The 21,774-nt window shown below is 37.9% G+C and overlaps 1 pseudogene; it reads right to left on the reverse strand.

Moving 5' to 3' along the window:
- Window positions 1-9,393: 9,393 nt before the first annotated feature.
- Window positions 9,394-10,611, reverse strand: LOC102906920 (tripartite motif-containing protein 43 pseudogene; annotated as a pseudogene).
- Window positions 10,612-21,774: the final 11,163 nt, after the last annotated feature.

Below are 21,774 nucleotides of genomic sequence, written 5' to 3' on the forward strand. Positions count from 1 at the left end.
ACAGGCCTTGAGAATCAAATATTAATTATGGGTTATGACAGGAACATTAAGTAACTGGATTGTGATGACCACTATATAATTTATATGTATATTAACAAATTAATTAAGTTGAATATATTCAAACTTTATTTGACAACTGAATGTTTTGAAATGAGAAAATGAGTGTTCTTGGGGTTGAGAGTTTCTAGGCTATGTTGTCTCAGGTGGTTCAATCTTGAATGACGAAAAGTAACAGAGGTAGGTGTTCTGTGAAGGATTCTTATTGATGTGCTCGACTGAGCAAAAGCCATCTCTTTACCTTTGACACAAAGCATTTGGCACAATACCTGGCCCATAAAAGATGCCCTGAATTTATAAGTTATTATCCAGAGACTGTATCAGTGAAATAGCAAGACAGAGAGAAAGTAAGTACAACATCATGCCGAATCATGGACATGGAGGTCAGAGGACAATTTGCAGGCCTAAGTTCTCTCTTTCCACCATGTGGGACAGTCTTGGGACAAGTACATATTCCTACTGAGTCTTCTTGCTGGTCCTTTAAAGTTTTTTTTTTTGAAAAACACTGTGTGTTGTAACATATTCTCAGATGAAAAATATGAGCAGACACCTGTTGTGCAGTTTTATGACTGCTGAACTACATAGTTTTTGAGTAATGTGAACAAAAGTTTTATTAATAAAAACATTTGTTAAAATCAGTTTTATAGGGCTGGCGAGATGGCTCAGAGGTTAAGAGCACTGGCTCTTCTTCCAGAGGTCCTGAGTTCAATTCCCAGCAACCACATGGTGGCTCACAACCATCTACAATGAGATCTGGCGCCCTCTTCTGGCCTGCAGGCGAAACACTCACTGTATACATAATAAATAAATCTTTTAAAAAAAATCAGTTTTATAAGGAAAGTAAATGAGGACAGATTTATATTCCATAATACATATATTTTTATAATTTTTGTGAAATATATCATTTGGATATTAGCTATCTCATAAGAGGTAGTTGCTATAGAATATATATGGAATAGGGAGGGTCATGATGGACAATGAATATGGAAAGAATTTATGCTAAACAATAAGTCTCGCAAGAACTGAATTTTACTTTCTTTTAGGGGTTTGAGGTAGGATCTTACTATATTTCAAGGCTGGCTTTGTAGTTGCTCTAGCTCAGGCTAGCTTCAAATTCATTATCCTCTGGCCTCTTCCTCCTGAGTGTGGGATTACAGGCATGTACTACTACACTAGGACAGTTTTTATTTCTTAATACAATGCTCCATTTTGTCACTGGAAGATTTTCTGCTTTTCAGAGGTAATTAGAACAGATGGTGATATGAGGACTCACTCTGAATTGTATTTCTCAGCCTTTAACTTGATGTCCTTGAGATGTGTATCCTAATGAAGTTGTTCTTGAGGGTCCCCGGAGCATAGGGGAGAGAGGATTAAATCCAAATGGATCTGTCACTTGAAAATATATGATGTCTGAAATATTTGGAGGTCAAATACTTTTTCTGAGAAGCCACTGGAGTTGTCTCACCCAGCAGGAAGAATGGATTCTGAGTGTGAGACTATGTGATTTTCCTGGCTGACTTAGTGATATGGATAATTTTCCTGGGTGGTTTGTGTCACTTGTGTGTTAGAATGTCTGTCTCAATGCACAATTGAGGTGATTCTAAAAGTTATTATTTTTGCTCATTAAATGCTCTTTAACTTAGATATGGTGTTTATAAATAGCATGGTACAGCACACATACACACATACACACATACACATAAACATACATATACAGGGTGAGGGAAGCAGGTACAGAGACAGATAGAGATGGAGAAATAGAGATACTGAAGGAGAAAATAAACTATTGCTTTTGATTCTAAATTTCTGAGACCTCAATGATGTCCACAGCACTCAAATAGATAATTGTTATAACTCAATATTTGGTGAAAAGGAGGATTATTGTGATAAATAAAAGAGATCATGTATCTGAGAAAGACTGAAAGGAAATATAACTAAATGAGAGCAGTAGCAAAATGAGCAACTACTTGCAGACATACAAGTATATAAGACAATCAGCACGGAGTAGAAAAAAGGAAAAGAGGTTCTAACAGCGGCAGGGAGGTCAATAGGAAAGGAAAATGAGGAAGAAGGGACAAATACCACCAAGACTGTTTGATAAAAGCCTCAAAGAATCTTATTATTTTATATTTACCTCAAATTATACAGAATGCATGTAAGAGTATGCATTGTGTATATATATGTATATACATGTACATTTGTACGTATACATACATACATACATACACATACACATATACACACACACATACACACATACATATGTTTATGAGCAATGTGGAAGTTATGCCACTGGGGCTGACAATGTTCCCCACAAGAGTCACAGACTAATAAAATCCCTAGTACAAAGTACAAGAAATCTATTTTCAAATGGTTGGCCAGAGTAGTCCAAGTGACTCCCCAAAACGTAGACTATGGCTCTTGCCCTTGGTTACTGCTCAGAGACTGAAGGTAAACCTGGTTGCTGAAGACACCACACACTGAGGACACAGAACTAGAGATTCGACCTGAAAGCCTCCTTTATTCAGTCTAGCTTTCATGGCACTAGACCATCCTACCATGCTGTCAAGGGAGGGAAGCAATTAATAATACTACCCAGTTGTGCCACCTATGGACCATAACAATGACTAGCACAGCAATATTTTGGTAAAAATGTGACAAGTGTCAGTCACATGTGGGTGGCAACCAACAGCTATCTAATTAGATGTAAGGCTCATTAAACAGGAGGGAAACCATACGTGGTAAGAGAAAACTAACCTGCTTCCCAGGGCTAGTGGGATCATGGATCCTTGAGGAGAATCTACTATTGTCAATTTGATAGAGCAACATAATTCCTAACTGTATTTTAACTCTTATCTTTATATCTATAGATAAGTATCATTATCATCCCTCATCAAGGAAGCCTTTCTTCTTCACAGCAAGTGAAGATCATCACAGAAAACCACGACTGGACCTGTAGCATGAGTCTTAAAAGGTTTTAGTAATAAAAGCAAACCTGGAGCCAGGTATTGGGGTGAATGCTGAAAGATCAGAGAAGCAGAACAAGCCACAGCCACCTCACCATGCCAATTCCTCACCTGATCCTGTTTCCTCAAACTGGAAGCCTCTGAGTTCTCACCTGAATGGATCTCAGCTGAACTGCTGCTAAAAGCCTCAAAGCTTAACCAGGCTCTAGTTCCTGGTTTTCATGCCTTATATACCTTTCTGCTTCCTGCCATCACTCCGTGGAATTAAAGGCTCACTTTCTGGGATTAAAGGTGTGAGTCACCATGCCTGGCTGTTTCCAGTATGACTTTGAACTCACAGAGATCGAGATGGATCTCTGACTTCAGAATGCTAGGATTAAAGGTGTGTGTGCCACCATTTTCTGGCCTCAATATCTAGTGGCTGTTCTGTTCTCTGACCCTGGATAAGTTTATTAGGGTACACAATATTTTGGGGAACACTATCACCACATGGACCCAATGCAGAGATCAATGGACAGTGGGAGTCAACTGCAATGGATATGTCTATATCACAGCTCATGCATTTTTATTGTTCAGGAAAGATAACAGAAGACGGCCTGAAAGATTATAAGAGCCAGGTTGCTGGGAAGTCATCTGTGAAGCAGTCTTTCACAGAAATGGCTGTACAAACAAGACCAGAACAATGTTAATATCGATAGAAATGCTAACCTGGAAGGAAGAAAAATCTAATGGGTTCCCAACTCTAGACAAGTAATTATTAGCAACTGATGATTGCTGAGAGAGGAAAGTTAGCTTCTCCTAGGGTTGAGTCCTCTAATTTACTCTCTGACGCAAAGTGGTCAGCCATGAAAATATCCAAATAATCAACAAAAATAGACTCAGCAGTTTATAATTTTATAATTGTATAATATATATGCATATGTATATATATGTTACAACAATAATCAGGGAAGAGGCAGCCATCAATTTGAGAATGGGAGCAGAACATGAAAGGAATTTGAAGAAAGGGACATGGCTAGAGTGAAGAAAGGGAAGACCTAAAGTGAGATATACTACATTTTAATTTAAAATGTATAAAAATGCAAAACATGAAATTTAAAAAGTCAGTACTGAGAGTTTCCAACACTTGAAACCACACTGATTACCCCCTGTCAGGAATTAAGCAAGTAAGTGTTCAGCCATGTGGAGTTCTTAGTCCACAAGTATTGGAAACTGTCCTAATTATGTTTCCTGTTAGTATGATAAATACTTTGACAAGAACAATTTAAGGGACAAAGGGTTTATTTGGTTCACAGTTCAGATTACAGTTCATCACTGCAGGACCTGAAATAGCTGATCCTATTCACAGTTAAGAGGAAAGAGACAGAATTTATCCACTCTTATGCTCAGCTCTCTTTCTCTACTCATAACAGCTCAAGATCTCCAAGCTAGGCAGTGATGCCACCCACAGTGGGTGTGTACTCCTGCCTCAATGAATGTAATCAGGATGATCCCTTACAGATATGCTCACAGATTAACTTGATATAAACAATTCCTCACTTTCTGAGTGATTTTTAGATTGTGTCAAATGTCAGTTAAAACTTAACCATCATGGACAAGAAGTCTCATATGTACGGAGAATTCAATATTGCCTTATTAACATTTCCCTATTTCATGAATTATTTGTGCTACTCAATATTTCCACAACTAAAGCAAAGCTCTGTGCTGGAAAATCACCAGTTAAATGTTCAGAGAGTTCGAATCTTTTTTAGTTGTCAATCCAGAATTCCAAACAATATTCAAAATAGGTCTCTAGTTATCAAGCTGTAGAAATGGACTCTGAGAGTATTGTCTTAAAATGGGTTTTACTTTATAAGGAGCAAGCTGGTCTGGGGATTTGGGGACTATAGACCAACGGCTTCTATATCATGGGAATTTCTTCCAGAACTTTGTAAGCCTATAAATGCTTAGTCATTATCTTGAGAAATAGAATCAGAATCCATCCATCCTGAGTTGAAGATGGAGACAGCCTTATATTTTACAGATTCCCTGGGCAATTGCTATGACCATTCTCATTTTGGAAACAGGATTTTGACAAACATCCTCCAGGGCAGTATTCTTAGCCCAGAGCTCACAGTGAGCATTCTGAGTCATTAAATACTAAAAAAAGGAAGGGGATAGTTTATCTCAGTGCTTGTTTTATATAGAGAATACTCAGTAATTGAGATAACTGTACCATTCCAGCTGGGGCCAACAATTACTTAGTACATTCTGTTTACCAAGCTCTGTACTCTGAGCCTGGATAACCCTTACATTGGATACATGATATTTCTATTGTTATTATGGAATAAGAACACTGAGATTAGAGAGTAAGAAATGTCACCAAGGGAATGTAGAACATGATGGTGCCACTAGCCACCCACATATACTTGCAAGTCATATTTTCATGCCTCTTATATAATAAGTTTCCAATCTTTGTCTCTGGGAATTTTTAGTTTAAATTATCAGTTGTATAGTAACCTAATGAAGTTCAAGGCAAAAGTTTAAAAAGTATTAGCATCCCATTGTGAAATGAACTACTGTTAATATTCTAAAGTATTGTTATATCCTTTCACATATTTCATGCAGTTTGAACTTTTCATTTTGATATATAGTAGTTACATGTACAATGCATTTTGCTTTGAGATGAGATTTCCTTGAGTATTTTTCTACAATATTATTATTCCAGAAATTACATCTTCAACAGTTTAACTAAGATTTTATTTGGATGATATAACCTTCTTTCCTGGCTTTGGATTCCTTAATTACTTGTACTTTTTATTATAAATAAAACTGTACACCTCAGGACATTTGTCCAAATATCTAATTTTACATATAATTCTAGAAGAATGGGAATGAACTAAGAATGGGTAAACTCTGAATAATAAAATATGAAAATTTCCCTAACAAAATACCATAGGCTAGGTTGCTTGGACACCAAACATCACTTTACCACCATGGAGGCTGGGCAGCCTAAGGTGCAGAGCCTGGCCAGGTGGTTTCCGCAGAGGGCCTTGTTCTGACTTGCAGATGCCTACAGTCATGCTGTGTTCAAGGACAATGGAAAGAGACTCCATCCCTTGTAAGAGCAACAATGGCAGCCTGTGGTACTCAACCCTCATGACCATTCTGAATCCACCCACCCTGTAAAGGTCTAACCTCCTAGTAGCAGTACATTGTGGACTAGATTTAGGCAGACAGAACACTGGATCTTAGAGCTGGTATGTGATAAGGTTTCCATTATTACTAATTTCCTCAGTGAATAAAACAACTTTATCTCTTCACTCACCTGATGAAGTGGTCCTTGAGATCAACGGTTTTTTCTTGTTTCTCAAGTGCTGGGATTAAAAGTGTTTGTCACCACTGCCTGGCTCTGATTCCAGTGTGAGCTTAAAGTCACAGAGGTCTAGATGAATCTCTGCTTCTCAAGTGACAGGATTAGGGGTGTGTGCCATCACAATCTGGCCTCTATGTCTAATCTAGTGGCTGGATCTGTCCTCTGATCCCCAGGGAAGTTTATCAGAGCACACAATATATCACTACATCATTTCCTATGTAAGAGTTTCTAAACTACATAAAAGTACATAAAGCAAGCTCAACACCAGTGTGGTGGTTTGAATAAGAAACTCCACCCCACATAGACTCATATATTTAAATGCTTAGTCACCAGGGAGTAGCACTGAGATTTGAAAAGGCTTAGAAAGTGTGTCCATGCTGGAGTGTGTCCTTGGAGGAAGAGTGTCATGAGAGGCGAGCTTTGAGGTTTAAAAAGCCTATGTCCAATGAAATCTCTCTCTCTCTCTCTCTCTCTCTCTCTCTCTCTCTCTCTCTCTCTCTCTCTCTCTCTCTCTCTCGGCCTATGGATCAGGATGTAGTTCTTAGCTGTTTCTCCAGCATCACACCTGCTTGCTGCCATGCTCCCTGTCTCCATGGTCCATGCCATGATGCGGTCAGGCTAAGCCCGATACTGTAAGCAAGGCCCCAATGATATACTTCTTTTATAAGAGTTGCCTAGGTCATGATGTCTCTTCTCAGCAAAAGAACAGTGACTAAAAACTAGTAAGCATGCATGGATTCCTTGCCTTCTGCTTTTGACTACTGATGTGATGTAACTAAGTGCTGCAAGTTCCTGCCACTGTGACTTCTCCAGTATGATGGACTATGGCCTGGAACTGTGAGTCAAATAAATCATTTGGACCTTCAGCTGCTTATGTCATTTTATTTTAGCTCAGCAACAAAAATTAAACAAAGTTTGTTTAGGACATATATTTAAAAGTTTGTATAAAGATAAAGTGTAGAAACATTTACTAGTTTCCACCCCTCTTAACATTCATTGTTTAAAAAGTAACTTCTAGGGCCTGGAGAGATGGCCTGGTCAGTAAAATGCTTGTAATCCAAGCATCAGGACATGAGTTTGGATTCTTAGCTCCTACAGACTCTGGGCACTGTGGTGTGTGTATACAGTCTCAGCACGAGAAATCAGCCGTAGGAAGGTATTTGGAGCTCACTACCAGGCAGTGGTCAATGAACATTTCTAGGCTCAGTGAGGTCCTTTCTCAAAAACTAGGTAGAGAACAATTAGAGATGACATGAGCATTTGTTTCTACTGTAAGTTTGCAAGCACATGCATGTGCATAGGCAACAGCATACACATGTACACACACTTACACAAACGTACAAATGCACACAACAAACATTTGTGCAAAGCAACTTCCTTATTTTATACAGAAATATTCTCTAATTTTAGTTCCTAATGCTTTGTTTATTCATCTGTTGCTTGAAATACATCATGCAGAATATATAGGATAGTATCTGTACATTGTACAAAATTAATAAATGCTATACCATTATTTATTAAAGCTTTTTTATTTTCTGTAGTTTTTCTCTTTTATCCTTTATACTTTTGAGGTCCTGACAGGCAGCTCCCAAATAATCATATGTAGAAATATTCATTCTTATGAAAGCCTGGCCTTAGCCTGGTTTATTTAAAGGCAGCTTTTCTTATCTTAAATTAGTCAGTCTACCTTTTGCCTCTGGACTTTAGCTTTTTCTATTTTTGTATATCTTTTCTTTACCTCTTACTCTGTTTCTGAGAATGTGGCTGTGTGGCCACTCCCCAGCATCCTTTTCTCCTTCTCCTTTCCTCATAACTTCCTTTTATCTTATTCTCCTTCTATCTATTTCTCTGCCTGGCAGCCCCAGCTTCCCTCTCCTGCCTAGCTACTGGACATTCAGCTCTTCATTAAACCAATCAGGTATTTTAGACAGGAAAAGTAACACAGACTCACAGAGTTAAACAAATGCAACACATCTTTGCATCATTTAACAAATGTTACACAGCATAAACAAGTGTAACACATCTTCAAATTATATTCCACAGAAGTTTTTGTCTTGTGATGGGATCAATATCAAGTATCAAAGTCATTCATTACATTCCTTTATTTCTTCTTAAAATGCTATCATACCATTTATATTATTATAGTATAGTAAGAATTTTAAATATTTTCATTTAAATTTTATTTATTTAGATATTTTTAAAATATCTAGGCATCTTGTCAATGTTCAGCCTTGGTAAAATATTCAATTTCAGAGAAAAGGAAGAGGAAAAGGTAGTTATAAATCTAAACTCATATTGTACTGGATCTGGTGGTGCAAGCTTTTAATCCCAGCACTCCTCAGGCAGAGGCAGGTAGACATCTTTGAGTTTGAGGCCTACATATGAGTGAGTACCAGTAAAGTCAAGAAGACATAGTGTGACCATGTCTCAACAAAACAAACTACAAAAACTGGAAACAATGGAGTAACATTATTAGAAATGTGGGCTATGACACTGTACACTCTTTTATTTTTTCTTTTATTATTTTTATTAAGAATTTTTCTATTCGTTTTACATACCAACAACAGATCAGCCCTTCTCATTTTCCCCCAACCCAGCCTTCCCCCACCCAAGGCACCCCTCATTCCCAACCTCTCCATTTTAAGCTCTCCCATGGGGATACAGCAGAGGATAGTACATTCAGCTAAGGCAGGTCCAAGACTCTCCCCTCTGAACCAAGGATGCACAAGGTGTCACACCTTAGGCACATGGCTCCAAAAAGCCCACTCATGCAACAGGGATGGATCCTGATCCCACTATCTGAGGGCCCCACCAAACAGCTCAAGCTAAACAACTGTTTCCAGTAACCAGAGGCCTAGTCTAGGCCAGTGATCACTCCACAGTGAACCCTATTTTAGACATGCACTCAAATGCAGTGTCTGTAAAGAAATAACCATTTTTTCCATTATAATAGTATTTTATTATTTAATTGCAATAAAAGAGATAACAGTACAGTAGGAAATATTTACAAATACCCTAATGTGCTGGATTAAAGGTTCTCCCTTTGAGGCCACTGGAGAAGAAAGGCCGGACAGAGTTTTTGAAGGTGCCTGGGGGGTACTTATGTATGAGGGAACTCTTGGAAACATTCATGAAACTTAAACATCCATCCTCACAATCCAGGAGCACCCCAACCCGGCCCAGTGGCCTCTCTATATACTGCCGGTATACTGGGGATGTGGTGAGGAGGCTGTAATGATTACCCTCCTTCACACACACAAGAAGAAAGGCACCCTCATAGTCAGTCATTTGGTTTGTATTCCTTAACCAGGAATCCTCACAGACCCCTACAGCCCAGTCCCCAGAGCCCTGTAAATCCACCTCCCAGTAATATTTCCCTGATATGAAATTCAAGGATCCCCAGCAAGCCAAATAGCATCCACCAGAATCCACAGATGTGTCCTTGCTATGATGTCCGAAGCTGAATTTTCTCAAGACATTAAATAGGTTCATCTTGTAATGGAACATGATTATCTGGTCAAAGGAAATGTGCACCTGGATGTGCTTGAACCTTTCAGTCAGTCCAGTGATGGGTAAGGCACTGAGTTCAGGCTGAATACCCTTGGGCATGCTCAGCTGCATTAACTCACTCCTTCTGACCATGTCATCCAAACCCTGGAGCAGTACCACATATGGCTCGTGGGACATTGCCATCAGCTCCTGAAACATATCTCTTAGTTCTTTGCTCTTTTGGATCATCATGGCTTCACTCTTTATCAGTTTCTCTAACACACATTGGCCTTCCTTTCTCATGCACTCGATATGTTTCTCTTCCTCTTCACAGAGGAATGGATGCAGCTCCCTATACTCTGACCTGATCATTTCTTCCCGCAGAGTCACATAGTCCATCCACAAAGTTTTTGTTCCCATCTCTTCCTCGATATCCTCTCGATTTTTTTGGATCTTCTCCCATAAAGCTGCCATCTGCTTCAGAAATCTTTCCATTTCATCTTCAGCTGCTGCCTCAATGGGACAATGTTTGTGACCTCTGTGCTCATGGGAGTTAGAGCAGAGTTGACAGAGGAAGATCCTGCTCTCAACACACAAGATCCTCTTTGTCTCCTTGTGGCTCACACACTTATGCTCCTCAGAGCTCAGGTCCTTCATGAGGCTGGCTTGTCTGGCAATGGACACCAACTTCTTCAGGACAATGTTGATTCTCATTTCCTGCTGTTGGCATGGTTCCCGACACATAGGGCAGTGGAATGGAAGTTGGGTGTCCTCCCAGGAAAGCTGGAGGCAGGCTCGACAGAAGCTGTGGCCACAGCTTATGGTGACTGGCTCTGTCAGGCAGCTCAGGCAGATGAAGCAGGTGAGTTCTTCCTGGAAGGCTTGGGAGATGTCTGACTCCATTTTCCAAAGGAAAAATCTCTGGTCTCAGCAGTGTCTGGTGGACACACAACAATATTAGCTCAGCTCTGTGGTATGATCCTGAGTGTGGGTGAGAATGATCTAGCAGTCTAGGAGCCAGAAGGTATGGAAACACACTCTGTCTGGTCATAGAAGAATGAACCTATCTGGCCCCTGGAGTGGCCTTATATACTCTCTAGAGACCACGCCCACTGGAAATAGCAGTAATCTAATTGGATGGAAGATTGAATTAAATCTATGGCCAATCCTCACAAAATAATCATCACAAGTTTTGCTGAGTCACACATCTTATCTGGGTTTGATAGGTCACACCTTTAAATCAAGAGTCCTAGGAATTGGGCTGTTGAAGCAGGAGGAGTTTTCGTTCAAGCCTGGAATATGCAGTGAGATCTTATCTTCAAAGAAAAAAAATAAAGAGCAATTTTACTACAATATTTCACTGTTTCTAATATTTTGTGATGTGCTTATAATTTTGGTTTACCTTTTAGAATTTAACAGTTAATGATATCAATCTATGATTTTAGCAAATATCAACATTAAAAAATTCCTAATAATTCCTTAAGAATTTAATTCAACTTATGTTTGTCAAATTCAATCGCAACTGCAATTTCTTGAAATTCATCCCTTTTTCTACCCACTCCCCTCTCTGTTCTTTCCTTCTTGCTTTCAAAAAAAAACTACATGGGGAAGTCAGGGAGGGGATGTTGGTAGCACAGGACTTTATTCTTAACATTCAGGAGGCAGAGGCTGTCATATCTGAGAGTTTCAGGCTAGCATGGACTACAGAGTGCATTCCAAGACAGGCTCCAAAGCTGAACAGAGAAACCCTGTCTACAAAAAAATAGAAAAACAAACTAACAAACAAAAAACAGTGGTAAGGGGGAAAAAAAGATGTTTAATGAACAAAACCCAAGATGCTATGATTTGTCTTGTGAGGCAATTTTATTGATTGAATCATTGGAATTAGGAAACCCCACCTAAACTCAGATGTTTTGAGATGTGAGAATTCATCTTAAATCTTAGCTGTACCTTCTGTTGGCAGCCTGTATAAAGGACATGGAAGATGGAAATTCTTTCATCTTTGCTATTTGTCTTCTTTCTCTTGTTCTCACTGGCAAGTTCATCCCTTCACTGGTGTAAGACCCGACTTTTGGGGTTAACCATTAAGAGGACTAGCAGGATAAGGATCTATTGTATTATTTAAGTCGCAAGCCAGTTGTTTACATAGAGATATGTTTTGTATTTAGAGAGCATGAGGAACCATAATGTGTATGTTAAAATAGATTCCAAAGAGTGTATAAAAGGATGAGGATGAAAAAGACATAAAAATTAAATGTAACAACAAATTCTAGACTAGTGAAGATGTCCTGAATGTAAAGATTTTTTGAGGTTTGTAATTAGAAATATGGTTCAGATAATGATTATTCCAAACTGAGTTGGGAGGAATCCTACAGATGAAGTCAGGAAGTGTGATATCATTCATGCTCTGGCTTCACTGTAGCATCTTCCCAGTGTGTAAATTAAAATCTCTACAATCACAGGTGTTACATGATAGGAGACCAAGAGATGGTGCCTACTGCTTCCCCTTGGCAATTTTCTTGCCCCCAAAATCATTGCCAGATCCTGGAAAGCCTTAACCCTAGTTGATTAGATCATAGAAGCCATTTAGATTCTGCCTTTGAGAATACCAGGGACAAAAAGGCAGGTGATTTTATTCATTTAAGTGAACATTTGGGTGTGAGCTAAGCTTTTTTAGGGCTCTCTGATCTTCCTCCTTGGGGGTCTGAGGATTAGGAAGTATGAGTACAGGATGAAGGCATCCTGAAGTGGAGGTTTTATTTTCACTTTCCTCAATTCTCTTTTTAACTCTATACTGCATTTTTTAATGAGTTCGTTGCTTTCTTGATGTCCATTTTTTTTTTTAGTTCTTTACTTATTTAGATATTATCCATCTACAGTGTGTATACTTGGCAAAAATCTTTTCCTATTCTCTAGGTTGTCATTTGTCCTTGTGACAAATGGTGTCCTTTGCCAAACACATGCTTTTCAGTTCCATGAGGTTCCTTTTATTAATTGTTGCTCTTAGTGACTGTACTATTGGTATTGTGTTTAGAAGTCCTTTCCCATGTCTACGAGTTCAAGACTATTCCCTACTTTCTCTTTTATTAGTTCTTGTATATGAGGTTTTATGTTGATGTGTTTGATCCACATGCAGTTGAATTTTATGCAAGGTCATAATTATGGATCTATTTTCAGTGTTCTGTGTTTTGAGGACATTATCAGTGTTTCAGATCAAAATTATTACAGTATGATCCTAGAAAAATACAGTGGTCCACTTACAATGAAATGCTGACATAATCCTACTTAAACCCAGTGGGTTTTGTTGTTGTTATTGTTGTTTGTATGTTTGTTGCTTTGTGTTTTTGTTTTCATTTTTTTGTTTGTTAAAATAATAATAATTATTTTAATTGTAATATTGATATATTTGAGAATCTCAGTTATCCAACTTGCCTCTTCACTTAGAGTAGAGCACAGTCTCTTAAATACCAAACATGGTTTATTCTTTTAGGCAAGTTTTACTTTCTATGTAGTTGATACCTATGTTTAGTTTCTTCCTGGTATCCTACACCAAGGTGTAGATGTAACCAACCATCTTATTAAATAAGAAACACAGAAACAATGTAAAAGAGAAAGCCGAGAGGTCAGAGCTCAGAGCTAAAATCTCACCCTTCCTCCTGTGGTGGTCCTAGCTTCCCGAAAGAGAGCTATTTTCCTGTGTGTAAGTCGTTTCATAGTCATTCTGCCTTCTCATTGGTTGTAAACCAAACACACAACTGCCTTGTCACTGTCTGTATGTACAGCCCCCCACGTCTTAAAGGCATATGTTTCCAATGCTGACTGTATCCCTGAACACACAGAGATCTATGGGATCAAAGGTGTGCGCCACCACCGCCACACTCTGTCTATGGCTCTAATAGCTCTGACCCCCGGGCAACTTTATTTATTAACATACAATCAAAATCACATTTCAGTACAATTAGAATACCACCACATTTCCCCTTTTCTATTTTAATAAAAAGAAAAAAAGCAAAAGGTTATAACTAACAAAAGAAAAACTATATGCAAAAGTACAATAACTATATACAATATATACAAGTAATAAATAACTAAACAGGTATTTGACAAATCAGAGAAAATAATTCCATTATCTATCCTATTTTGGTAAATCCAAGATGTATCTAATGCACTTTCTATTGTAATTACTTTTCAACTATAACTAACTAATCTTCAACCACAACTAACTAATCTTCAACTCCCTCAGAGACCCAAGAAGGAAATAATATTAGCTAACAAAAATAAAAACAGGAAGTGCATGCAAGCAACTTCCAAAAAATTTGTGAGTTGACAGAAACAGCCAGCTGCCTGGACAGTCACCTGAGGTTTCTCTGCAGTGTTGGGGCATCATCTTCAGCCTACAGGCTTAGCGTATCTGACAGACTCATTTGTGAAGTAGGATGTACATAAGGTCAACAGTTCAACCTCACATTGGGTGAGAGCAGTCCATGTACCAGAAACACCTGAATTCTACTAGTGTCCTGTCATGATTCAGGATTTTAAATTCTGGAAATTGTTGACAGTTTTTGAATTCAGCTGTCCATTCTTCTTGGCTGTGTATATATGGCTTCATCTCAGCATCCCCTTCTTCTCCACATCCCTCTATTAAATGCCAATCTACCATCGAGAGGCGTGAGCTTTCAGGTGCTGTTCCATTGCACAACAGAAGCCATCAGCCCACTGCCTGTTCAGCTGCCTTCGAAGAAAAGGGCACTGTACCTTTTCCGGATTGTGAAGGCCACTTCAGGGATGGGGCCATATTGTCCTGGCCTCAGAAGATGCCTTTTGATAAAGCCATAACCACACTTGTTTTGACAAGAATCAGTAGTCCTTTGTTTTGTGTTCTGTCTGTCCATTTTGTCCTGTTGATTCGAGGATACTTTGTTGTCCGATGGCTAACTTTTGCCACAATGAAAGTTAACTCCATATGCAGTTTCTTCAATGCCCATTTTTTCTCTGAAGTTGATTGGTACTGCCAGGAGCCGACATGTCTCAAAAAAGAAAAAATTTCTAAGTTATTAAAACACTTTAAATTCCATATTCTGTAGGGTTTGAAGATGACCTGTCTAAAACATCTCTGCTCAATTTTTAAAACATATCTAATATGACTACAAGTTCTATTGTAATGTCTAACAACTAACTTTCATTACTTTATATCCTAATAGTTGGTAATAATAACATTAGAGGATCAGAAAATTGCATTACATTGTTAAATGAATGGTATGAATACAATTAGAAATATACATATAGCATTTTCTAACAATATCAGTTTCAAATTTGTATACAATATAAAACAATCCAATCCAATGTAAAGTATTTAAAACTAGTAATTGTCTTTCTCTTTTCTTTCTTTCTTCCTTTCTTTTTTCTCTCATTTTTTAAAATAAGAACCTTAAATCTAATCTCCTTTGCTTAGCCTTTTTCCTAACCCTTGACAACAACTTGTAACCAACCCCCCTAAACATTGAAAATCATCCCAGACCCAAAACCCATCAAAAAAAAAAAAAAAAACCCACCTGCCCCACACCACCTCTTTGGGAATGTGGGCGTCGTATTCTTAAAATTGCTTCCTGCTGTGTATGAGCAAAGTTTTCTTTATCCTGAAAGAAAAATTTTAGGTTAATTGTCAAATTCTAGGAAAGGTAACTATATCCTTCATTATCCAATCTGTGTATAATGCCAAAGTTCAGGGTTTATCTCAAGTCCTTATTCAAGTAGTCTTTGAGACTGGATCATCTCAGCTAGTCATCTCAAAATTGCTCTGAGCACCTTCTAGTTCAAAGCTGATCTGTGGATGATGTTTGTCAGCTTAATATTATTATTGTCCATGTGGAATTGTTGTTGTGGGGCCCCATCTTCTTTCTAGAGACTTCAGTTGATGTTAGGCCTGGCCATGATTTCCTGCAGAAAACTGATAAGAGACTCGAACACAAAGACATATATATGCAGCTAATTGAAGCCTTTTTTTTAGAATTAGTTAGTACTCTATATGACCATTCATATCGTAGCCAAGTTTAAAATGTATATATATATATATATATATATATATATATATATATATATATATATATATATCTTGTAAATTTTGATAAAAATTTCATACTTTAAGAAGAGTTTAAAGAATCAGAATAGAATCAAAGAGTTGAGATTAATAATAGAATAGTCCCTTAATTAATTTTGCTTTTGTCCTGTACCATAGCAGAAGATGGCTCTTATTCTGGCATGATACAGGGAGTTTGCATTTTCCTTTTAACAACATGCTTGAGTTTAAAGAAGGAGAGAGCCATTCTCCAACTCCAAAGTCAGCCTTAAATTTTAATGGAACTGGTACTATTAGAAGACTAATAGTGTTAAATCTTTAGAGAAATGCAGAAACAAACATTTAGGAAGACATAAAATTTTTTAGATAATATATACCCATACGCCGTTTCACTCTGTTTCATGAGATAGATGATTTGTTCCTTTTCTTCAGTTGTCTCATTTGTCCAGTGTTCTTCACATTCCTTAACCTTCATTCTCCTAAAAGACAAAAACAAAACCTTTCCCCAAGACTCATTTTGGGGATGTTTCCTTTTGGGAAGTTATTATCTGATTAAATGAAAAGGCATGTGTTACTGGTACAAGTTAGTTTAAATTGGATGTTCATGCTGGTTGATGAACTATCACCTCCTCTAATTAAGAGGTCTCTCTTGTTCAAATCGAACCTTTATCAATTTTGATGGTAACCACAGCTTATCTTTTCCTGTAGAAACAAAAGCAAAACCTCGTCCCCAATGTAATACATACCCTGGTTTCCATTCTGAGGTCAGCACATCCTTAAAGTATATAGGCTGATTTAATTCTGTAGTTTTTTCTATTATCCAGTGACTCTCTGCAGCTGTTGTTCCTTTCTCATTGGCATTGAGAAAATTCAAAGTTAATAGAGCATTATGCAGTCGATTTCTGGGGGTTTTTTGTTTCCCATTTCTGTTTATTTAGCATATCCTTTAGAGCTCTGTTTGATCTTTCTATAACTGCTTGACCTGTAGGATTATGTGGTATGCCTGTAATATGCTTTATATTGTAATAAGCAAAAAACTGTTTCATTTTAACAGAGACATATGATGGAGCATTGTCAGTTTTGATTTGTGCAGGTATACCCATGATGGCCATAACTTCTAGCAAATGAGTGATTACAGAATCAGCTTTTTCAGAACTCAAAGCAGTTGCCCATTGAAATCCTGAATAAGTATCAATGGTGTGGTGTACATATTTCAATTTTCCAAATTCTGCAAAGTGAAACACGTCCATCTGCCAGATTTCATTTCTCTGAGTACCCTTTGGGTTACATCCTGCTGGTAATGGCGTTTGATTGTAGAAGGAACAAGTAGAACATTTCTTTACTATTTCTTTGAGTTGTTGCCAGGTTATGGAAAAATCCTTTTTTAAACCTTTACTATTGACATGATGTTTTTTATGAAATTCTGAGGCCTTCAGCACATTTCCTATCAATAATTTATCAATCTCATCATTGCCTTGTGCTAGAGGGCCTGGCAGACCAGTATGGGATCGAATGTGAGTTATATATAAAGGATAATTACTTTTCTTGATTGTATCTTGTAATTGAATAAATAGTGAAGTTAATTCTGAAGCATCAGAGATAAATTCTGCAGTCTCAAAATGTAACACCACTCTTTCAGCATACTGAGAGTCAGTTACTATGTTGAGAGGTTCTGAAAAATCCATTAATACCAACAGAATAGCATACAATTCTGATTTTTGAACTGAATTATATGGACTTTGAACCACTTTATTTAAATTTTCTGATTTGTAACCTGCCTTTCCTTGTTTGTTGGCATCTGTATAAAATGTACGAACTCCAGATATGGGTTTTTGCCATACAATTCGAGGCAAGATCCAATCAGCTCTCTTTATACGATCAATTCTATCGCTTTTGGGATATTTGCTGTTAATTTCTCCCAAAAAAATTACTGCAAGCTCTTTGCCAAGGTTCACTTTCTGTCCATCATTTTTCAATGTCTTCCTTAGTTAATGGTACGACAATTTCTGCTGGGTCTATGCCTGCTAATTGACGAAGTCTCGATTTTCCTTTGCAAATCAAGTCAGAGATTTTTTTCCACATAAGTTTTTAATTTTTTATTTGGTTTATTTGGTAAAAATATCCATTCCAATATAATATCTTCCCTCTGCATTAATATTCCAGTAGGAGAATGCCTAGAAGGTAAAATAACCAAAATGCAATCCAGCTTTGGATCAATACAATCCACGTGCCCTTCATGTACTTTCTTTTCTACCAAGGCCAATTCCTTCTCAGCTTCAGGTGATAATCCTCTTGGACTATTTAAGTCCTTGTCACCTTCTAAGGTTTTGAACAAATTAGTCAGTTCATCATTTTTTACCCCAACAATAGTTCATAGATGAGAAATGTCTCCAAATAATCTTTGAAAGTCATTAAGAGTCTGTAGTCTATCTCTCCGAATTTGCAACTTTTGGGGTCTAATTTTTTGTAGCTCTATTTTATATCCTAAATAATTAATAGAATCTCCTCTTTGTATCTTTTCAGGAGCAATTTGTAATCCCCAGCAAGGCAAAATTTAATCCCCAGCAAGGCAAAATTTTCTTTACTTCTTCAAACATTCTTTCTAAAGTATCTGCATTTGAGTCAGCTAGTAAAATATCATCCATATAATGATAGATTATAGATTTAGGAAATTTTTTACGTATCACTTCCAATGGCTGTTGTACAAAAAATTGGCACAGAGTTGGACTATTCAACATTCCCTGTGGGAGGACCCTCCATTGAAATCTTTTAACCGGTTGAGAATTATTATAAGTAGGCACTGCAAAAGCAATTTTTTCTCTGTTTTTTTCTTGTAAGGGTATTGAAAAGAAACAATCTTTAAAATCAATAACTATGAGAGGCCATCCTTTTGGTATCAGAGTAGGCAAAGGCATCCCAGATTGTAGAGAGCCCATTGGCTGAATTACTTTGTTAATTGCTCTAAGGTCTGTTACCATTCTCCATTTACCAGATTTCTTTTTAATAACAAATACAGGCGAATTCCAAGGGCTGGTTCATTCTTCAATATGCTGAGCATTTAACTGTTCTTCTACCAGCTCTTCTAAAGCTTGGAGTTTCTCTGTTGTTAAAGGCCATTGCTGAACCCATACAGGCTTGTCTGTTAACCATTTTAAAGGTAGAGCTGTTGCTGTCTTTGGAAGATCATCAGTTGTTGTACCCTGTTCTTGTATAATATGGATAGCTGGTGACCACTCTTTAGAACAATATCTTCTAATATTTCTTTCAGTAACATGTGCTAGTTTATGATTTGTTTCTGAGATTGGAGGGATGTTAATCTGAGTATTCCATTGTTGCAACAAGTCTCGACCCCACAGGTTCATAGTTATGTTAGCCACATATGGTTTTAATTTTCCTCTCTGTCCTTCTGGACCTATACATTCGAGCCATCTTGCACTCTGTTTCACCTGAGATAATGTCCCAATTCCTAACAGTTGAATGTTTACCTCCTGAAGAGGCCAAGTTGGATGCCAAAATTCTGGTGCAATTATGGTAATGTCCGCACCTGTGTCTACCAGACCAGACAACAAAACACCATTTATTTTATCATTAATTTTGGTCTTTGTTCATTAATAGAAGTTTGCCAAAAAAATTTCTTTATGTTTTCTCCTGAATTTTCTATTCTCTCTGTTTCATCATCCTGACCAGCATGATTTATTCCAATAGGCATTTGGTTATTTAATCACCCAGAACAGGGATTTCCTCTATGGCTGCAGGAAAGGTTTGAACTGGATTTGCAATGGGGGCCTGCTTGAGGCCCCTCTGGGAGTTTCCTGAAGACTGAGGCAAAGGATTACCATGTCTGTCCTTGGTTGATCTACATTTGTTGGTCCAGTGTTTTCCCTTACCACACCTTCTGCATACTCCAGAAGGAAGGGGCATTCTGTTGCCATTGTTCCTTGAAGAAACATTGTTTCTAGGAATGACCTGTTTACAGTCCCTTTTTAAATGTCAGTACAATTAGAATACCACCACACCAAGGAGACAATGAATCAAAAGGAAATAAAAATTCAGTATAGAAGTAACAAATCCCATGTGGCAGGAGAGTTTACTATAGTCACCAACAGGAGATTGCAGGCAATAAACCCTGAGAATTCAAGGAGAATATACAAGGTCAGGCCAGTCTGAGAAATCTGCCTTCTAGAGAGCATGGTGTGGTGGGGAAGAGAACAGAATAGGTTGGGCCAGGAAAGAAACCCTTCTCATTTGATAATAAACACACTCATTAATCAAAGTAATTATCATGACCAGTTACATGAAAGACTGAAGCAGGAATATCACAGATTCACACTACCCCTGGATCACTTAATGGAAAGCCAACTCAAAATCAAATAACCAAATAAAAACCAAAATCCAAACAAAGACCCCTGCTATGGCCCTGTGAGATTCTTGTGTCATCATTTTCTCTGTGCCCCTCATCTTACTTATCCCAACCCATCAGCCGACAGATGTTGAGGGTTTAATATTGTTTGAGGGTACTTGCTCCATGTTTATGCCATCCCATAAGTGCACTTTCAATATTGACTATCACTTTATTTATCCAGAGGTTGGGTTGTGGAGCGAAATCTGTAAACTAACCACTATAACCTGCCACTAAGCTCTGAAATAATCACATGGAGACATATTCTTCTTTATGAAAACCCGGCCTTAGCTTGGCTTATTTAAAAGTGGCACTACTTATCTTAAATTAGCCAGTCTACCTTTTGCTGCTGCGCTTTTACATTTTTCAGATTTGTATAAGTTTTCTTTACCTCTTACTCTACTTCTGGCTGTGTGGCTGGATGGGTAGGTGGCTGCTCCCCAGCATCATCCACTCTTTCTCCATTTCTAACTCTTCTCTTCTCTTATTCTCCTTCTATTTATTTTCTCTGCCTGGTAGCCCCAGCAATCCCTCTCTTGCCTAGCTACTGGCCATTCAGTTCTTTCTTAGACCAATCAGGTATTTTAGACAGGCAAAGTAACACAGACTCACTGTGTTAAACAAATGCAACATATCTTAGCATCATTAAACAAATATTACACAGCAAAAAAATGTAACATAACTTCAACTAATATTCCACAGATGTTTTTCTTTTGTGATGGGTTCTTTATTAAATACCAAAGTCATCCATTATATTCCTATATTTCTTCTTTTTTTTAAATTTTATTTTACTTTACAATACAATTCAGTTCTACATATCAGCCACTGATTCCCTTGTTCTCCCCTCTCCAGCGACTCTCCCCTTCCCCCGAGCTCATCCCACAATTCCCACCTCCTGAGGGCAAAGCCTCCCACAAGGAATGAGATCAACCTGGTAGACTCAGTCCCGTCTGGTCCAGTACCCTCCTCCCATGCCAAGCTAAGCGACCCTGCATAAGCCCTAGGTTTCAAACAGCCAACTCATGTAATGAGCACAGGACCCAGTCCCACTGCCTGGATGACTCCCAAACAGATCAAACCAATCAACTTTCTGACCTATGCAGAGGGCCTGATCCAGTTGGGGACCCCTCAGCCATTGGTTCATAGTTCATCTGATTCTATTCATTTTGCAATTTGTCCCTAGGCTTTATCCAACCTTGGTTTAAACAATTCTCGCTCTGTAAACCCTCGTCTTGCTCGCTAATTAGAATCCGGAGCTCCACCCAGGGCCTAGCTGTGGAACTCTGAATACAGATCCCTCAGTCCTTGGATGATATTTCTTCTTAAAGTACTATCATACCATTTATATTATTATAATAGTGTAAGAATTTCAAATATTTTTAGAATAGCTAGGCATCTTGTCAATGTTTAGCCTGGGTCAAATATTCAATTT

The sequence above is a fragment of the Peromyscus maniculatus genome, chromosome 12 (genome assembly GCF_049852395.1).
Source record: "Peromyscus maniculatus bairdii isolate BWxNUB_F1_BW_parent chromosome 12, HU_Pman_BW_mat_3.1, whole genome shotgun sequence".
Lineage (NCBI taxonomy): Eukaryota > Metazoa > Chordata > Mammalia > Rodentia > Cricetidae > Peromyscus > Peromyscus maniculatus.